The 6,110-nt window shown below is 40.5% G+C and overlaps 2 non-coding genes across 2 annotated transcripts; one reads left to right on the forward strand and one right to left on the reverse strand.

Annotated features, from left to right (window-relative positions):
• The first annotated feature begins 357 nt into the window (after positions 1-357).
• On the forward strand, positions 358-461 carry LOC112805108 (small nucleolar RNA R71). The gene has a single exon (XR_003203717.1). It is a non-coding gene; the product is annotated as a small nucleolar RNA R71 (small nucleolar RNA).
• A 2,487-nt stretch (positions 462-2,948) lies between these two features.
• Positions 2,949-3,052, reverse strand: LOC112804606 (small nucleolar RNA R71). Its single transcript, XR_003203220.1, has one exon. It is a non-coding gene; the product is annotated as a small nucleolar RNA R71 (small nucleolar RNA).
• Between the last annotated feature and the right edge of the window lie 3,058 nt (positions 3,053-6,110).

Consider the following 6,110-nt stretch of genomic DNA (forward strand, 5'->3'; position numbering starts at 1 on the left):
TCAGGGTCATAAGCTTCTCCTTTAGTAGAGGATTCTTTAGCACTGTCGGATGCAGCTTGTAATCCAGTCTGGTTCTAATAAATCATATTGACTTGCTGAGTCAATATTTTGTTCTGAGCCAATATGGCATTCAGAGTATCAATCCTAAAAACTCATTTCTTCTGAGTCGCCCCATTATTCATAGGATTCCTTTCAGAAGTGTACATGAACTAGTTATTTGCAACCATCTCAATGAGTTCCTGGGCTTCTGCAGGTGTTTTCAGATGAAGGGATCCACCATCACAGTGATCCAATAACATCTTTGACAATTCAGATAGACCATCATAGAATATACATATGATGCTCCATTCTGGAAACATGTCAGAAGGACACCTTCTGGTTAATTGCTTGTATCTTTCCCAAGCTTCATTGAGGGATTCACCTTCCTTTTGTCCGAAGGTTTGGATGTCCACTCTGAGCTTACTTATCTTTTGAGGTGGAAAGAATTTAGTCAATAAAGCATTGACCAGCTTGTCCCAAGAGTTCAGGCTTTCTCTAGGTTGTAAGTCCAACCATGTCCTAGCTCTGTCTTTTACAGCAAAGGGAAAAAGGAAAAGTATGTAAACCTCGGGATCAACCCCATTGGTCTTAACAGTATCACAGATCTGCAAGAATTCAGATAAGAACTGATGAGGACCTTCTGATGGAAGTCCATGAAACTTGCAGTTTTGCTACAATAGAGAAACTAATTGAGGCTTAAGCTCAAAGTTGTTTGCTCCAATGGCAGGAATTGAGATGCTTCTTCCATAAAAGTTGGAAGTTGGTTGATAAACCATTATTTTATAGTTTATATTGTGTTTAATTGTGTGGTTTTGTCGTGATCCTTACCCACTTATTCATCAATTTAGCATGCATTTAGATTTCCTTCCTGAATTTATTACATGTTTGAAAATTGCTTCCCAGAGACTTTAATTATTTAATTTTAATTCTCCTTTATTCCATTCGATGTCGTAATCTGTGTGTCAAGCGTTTCAGGCTTTATAGGGCATGAATGAGACGGAGATTGGAGAGGAAGCTAGCAAAAATGGAAGGAACACAAGAGTTTGAGGAGATAACCAGCGAAAAGTGACGCGGTCGCATGGCTCACGCGACCGCGCGAAGGAGCGCAAATTGCAGTGACGCGGAAGCATAGCTTGCGCGGCCGCGCGGATTGGAAAGCACAAGCAACGCGGTAGCGTGGACGACGCGAACGCGTGAAGAGGAAAAGCGCCAGCGACGCGTCCGCATGGACGACGCGATCGCGTGACATGCGCGATCTGCATAAACTGCAGAATCTGAAACCAGCAATTTTGGACCCTATTTCGGCCCAGTTTTCGGCCCGGAACAGCAGACCAGAGTCAGAGAATATGCAGAAACAATAGAGAAAACATTCATTAAGTAGTTTAGATCTAGTTTTTAACTCTCTTAGGTTTTTTTTCTCTCTAGTTTTAAGAATTTTAATTTTCAATTGATCTTAGCATTGGAACATTGAGAAGAGTTATTTTCCTCATCAAGACTTCATCACTCTAGTTTGTTCTCTTAACTTGGTTTTATTCTTCCATGTTCTTTGTTATGTTCAATTTTGTCATTCAGATATTTTTATGATTAATTAATGCAAGGATTATTTCTTTTTAATTTAAATTCCATTCCAATAATCATGTCTTCTTTTAATTCCCTTTCATGTTCCATGGATTCTTTATTTACAATGCGTGAGTAGTTTCATTACTTGATGGGGAGTTGATTAAAAGGAACTCTTGAGTTGGAAGGATTGAAAGAAAAATTTGTAACTGGGTTGAATGTTGGATTGCTATCCTGTCACCGACGCCAATCCCTTTGAACTAAGTGGGTTGCAACTTGTGAACAGATCTGGCATTTCCACTTGTTTGACTTTCTCTTACCTAGTAAGGGATAACCAAACAGAACAACTATTAATTATAAATTAATCTTACAATCACACCATCAATGATAGAGATTCTAACCAATCAATTCCCAGTCAAGGCCTCTTATTTTTATTATTTAAAATTCCTCAATTTAAATCCCAATTTACTTAGCTCAACTCTTTTTGGAATATCTGATTAATAAAACAGCACATTTTTCTGCAACTCGTTGGGAGACGACCTGGGACTTAAAACTCCCAGTAATTTTAATTTAAACTTTCAGTGACATATTTCTAAATTGATAGGCAGATTTTCAGTGAGTTAAGAACTATACTTGCAACGTAACCATTTTAATAAATTTTTAATTCACCAGCTTCTGCACTCCATCAATTTTTGGCGCCGTTGCCGGGGAGTTGCAATAGAGTGCTTATTTTATTAATTAGAATTTATTTATTTGCATTTTCTTTAATTTTGCTACTATGAGTTGCATGTTTCTTCTATCAAATGACACGTTCACTTCCTGATCCGCGCCTGCTAATATTCGATCCTGAAATTGAAAGAACAATTTCACGAATAAGGCGAGAACAGCGTAGGTTAGTCCGCTCTGAGGGCGGATCTGAAAGTGAATCTGAGGAAGAAACCAGCCCCTGTTCTACTGATTCGGTTGTTTTACGTGCAGAAAACATGGCAGCTAGAAGGATTACCATTCAGGAGGAAGGAGCTCCTGATTTTACACTGCAACCGTTTCAAGCGCATCATCCAGCGGTAGCTACGGATTTTGAAATAAAGACCGCACTGCTAAATTTGATGCCGAAGTTTCATGGCCTACCTGCTCAAGAGCCTATCAAGCACTTGAGAGATTTCCAAGCAGCCTGTTCTACTGTCAGGCGTGATGGTGCTGATGAAACTTCAATTCTGCTGAAAGCTTTTCCGTTCTCTCTTGAGGAAAAAGCAAGAGAGTGGTACTACACTTAACCTCTAGCAAACGTATCCAACTGGGATACACTCAGAAAGGAGTTCCTGGAGAAATTCTTCCCATCTGAAGTTACTGATAAACTGAGGAAGGATATCTCTACAATTGTTCAGGATGACAATGAGATTCTCTTTGAATACTGGGAGCGCTTCAATAATCTTCTGGAAGCATGCCCCCACCACATGATCGACAAGATCGTGCTACTCAGCTATGTCACACAAGGTATGAGACCCCAAGATAAGACCACATTGGAAAGTGCCAACAATGGGTCTATGAAGAAGTACAAGACCACTGATGAAGCTTGGCAATTGATCAGTGATTTAGCTGAATCTACTCGGAACCACAGACAGAAGCAAGGCCGTTCATGGGCCGTTGCAGAAGTATCTTCTGGCATAGAGACTGCTGCTCTAAATCAAAGCATATGTGAAATGACCAACCTGCTGAAGCAAATGCAGTTAAATCATCAAGCTCAGCAAACTCAACCGCAGCAAAACCAACAACTAGTTCCACAAAGAATTTGTGGAATTTGTGCTGATTACAGCCATTACACTGATGAATGCCCGCAGCTCCAACAAGAAGACAACATGGTGGCATCCACTCACAACTTCTATGACCGCCCCAACCAAGGGTACAATCAAAGTGGAAATGATAACCATGGATGGCAGGACAATTCAAACCAGAATTAGAGGGATAACAATAATAGGGGAGGCAGAGATAATCAGGGAAATCAGAGGTGGAATAATTACAACAACAGGCAGCAAAATCAACCATACCGAGCACCTCACCTGAGGCAAAACCAAGGACCACCGAACAATCAGCAGCAAACCTCTCAATTTACTCATTCTTCTGTATCTTCTAATGAAGAATTATTACAAGCTTTTGAGAAAAGACAACTGGCCATGGAAAATACCATCGTGAACAGTATTAACGCCAGTCTGAATGGTTTCACCTCTACTCTACAAGCTTTTATGACACAACCTGGTTCAGCACAAAATTCCAGTAACCAACCTTCAAGCACCACTGGAATCCCCTCTCAACCATTACCCAATCCAAAGGGAGGAATTAATGCCATCACCCTGAGGTCCAGAACTACACTGCAGAAGAAGAATCAGGAGGAACCAAGCTCACCAGAATACGCCTCAGCTGAAGAGGTGGTAGAAATTGAAGATGTTGAAGAGGAAGAGGATATACAGGACATAGCTGAAGAAGAGATAGCTCAACCACAGGAAGAGGCACAAAAAGGTGCAGGCACCACAGAAAACACTACTCCCATTCTATTTCCACAACTTGCAAGGAAGCCCAGGAAGCAGCTGGAACCTGATCCTAAAATGGTAGAGATATTCAAAAAGGTTGAGATAACTGTTCCCCTTTTTGATGTTATTCAGCAGGTACCTAAATATGCAAAGTTTCTAAAAGACTTATGTATCCATAAAGATAAAATTAATGAATTAGAAACTATTCCTTTAGGTAGTTCTATATCTGCTTTAATGGGAGGATTACCTGAAAAATGTAGTGATCCAGGTCCTTGCATAGTTAGTTGTACTATTGGTGGTGTAGTAATTTATGATTGCATGTGTGATTTAGGAGCATGTGTCAGTATAATGCCTTTGTCTATATATGATGTTTTAAGGCTCCCTCTCTTAAAAAGGTCGGCAGCTCGTTTTGTGTTAGCAGATAAAAGCATTATTACAGTTGCTGGAGTTGCTGAAGATGTTTTGGTGAACATTAAAGGGCTCACATTTCCCACTGATTTTTATATTTTGGAGATGCCCCATAATGATTCAGATAAGCCATCATCAATCCTACTTGGAAGACCATTCCTGAAGACATCAAAATTCAAATTGGATGCTTTTTCAGGGACATACTCCTTTGAAATAGATGGCCGCATAGTAATCTTCAATCTGAATGGAGTCATTGACAACCCCCCAGAAGATCGTTCTATCTTCCAGTGTGATGTCATAGACGAAAGTGTGGCTGAAGTTCAAAAGGAAGAGTTTGAGGAGAGGCACACTGGACAAGATCCAAGTGTGGGGACCCTCTTAACTGACAATGAGGACACTTCGCCATTTTCACAAGCCCCAGATAACCCAGAGCCTGTCCATGATCAAAAGTTAGAATTGAAACCTCTCCCTCCACATCTCAAATATGCTTACCTTGAGGATGAGCAGAAGCTTCCGGTTATTATTGCAAGAGAACTGACTTCTCAACAAGAAGAACAGCTACTTGATGTGTTAAGGAAGCATAAGAAGGCAATAGGGTGGAGTTTGGCAGACATAGTGGGAATCAACCCTCAAATATGCGAGCACAGAATATTTTTAGAAGAGGGAGCAAGACCTGTCCGTCAACCACAAAGAAGATTGAATCCTACCATCTTGGAAGTTGTCAAAAAGGAAGTGACCAGACTATTGGAGGCCGGTATCATATATCCCATTTCAGACAGTGAATGGGTAAGCCCAGTGCAAGTGGTGCCCAAGAAGTCTGGAGTCACTACAGTGAAGAATGAGCACGGAGAGCTCATAGCAGCTAGAGTTCAGAATGCTTGGAGAGTCTGCATTGATTACAGATGTCTCAACCAAGCTACTCGTAAGGATCACTATCCACTTCCATTCATTGATCAAATGCTGGATCGCCTGTCAGGTAAATCACATTATTGCTTTTTAGATGGTTACACAGGTTATTTCCAGATTCATATAGCTCTTGAGGATCAGGAAAAGACTACTTTTACATGTCCTTTTGGAACCTATGCTTATAAAAGAATGCCCTTTGGCTTGTGCAATGCACCAGCTACTTTCCAAAGGTGCATGATGAGTCTTTTCTCTAATCTTATTGAGGACTGTATGGAAGTTTTTATGGACGATTTTAGCGTTTATGGTGATTCTTGTATTGAATTTCGAAAAATGCCACTTTATGGTAAAGCAAGGGATTGTATTGGGACATGTGGTATCTAATAATGGCATTTCTGTAGACCCAGCAAAGGTGAATGTTATTTCTAGTTTACCTTACCCCTATTCTGTGAGGGAAGTCCGTTCGTTCCTTGGCCATGCAGGTTTCTACAGGAGATTTATTAAGGACTTTAGTAAGGTGGCACTTCCCTTATCCAGATTACTACAAAAGGATATTGAGTTCGAGTTCAGTGAGGATTGCAAACAAGCATTTTATAAGCTAAAGACTGCTCTAACTCAAGCTCCAATTGTGAGAGGACCCGATTGGAGCCAACCATTTGAAATCATATGCGATGCTTC

This window comes from Arachis hypogaea, chromosome 5 (genome assembly GCF_003086295.3).
Source record: "Arachis hypogaea cultivar Tifrunner chromosome 5, arahy.Tifrunner.gnm2.J5K5, whole genome shotgun sequence".
Classification (NCBI taxonomy): domain Eukaryota; kingdom Viridiplantae; phylum Streptophyta; class Magnoliopsida; order Fabales; family Fabaceae; genus Arachis; species Arachis hypogaea.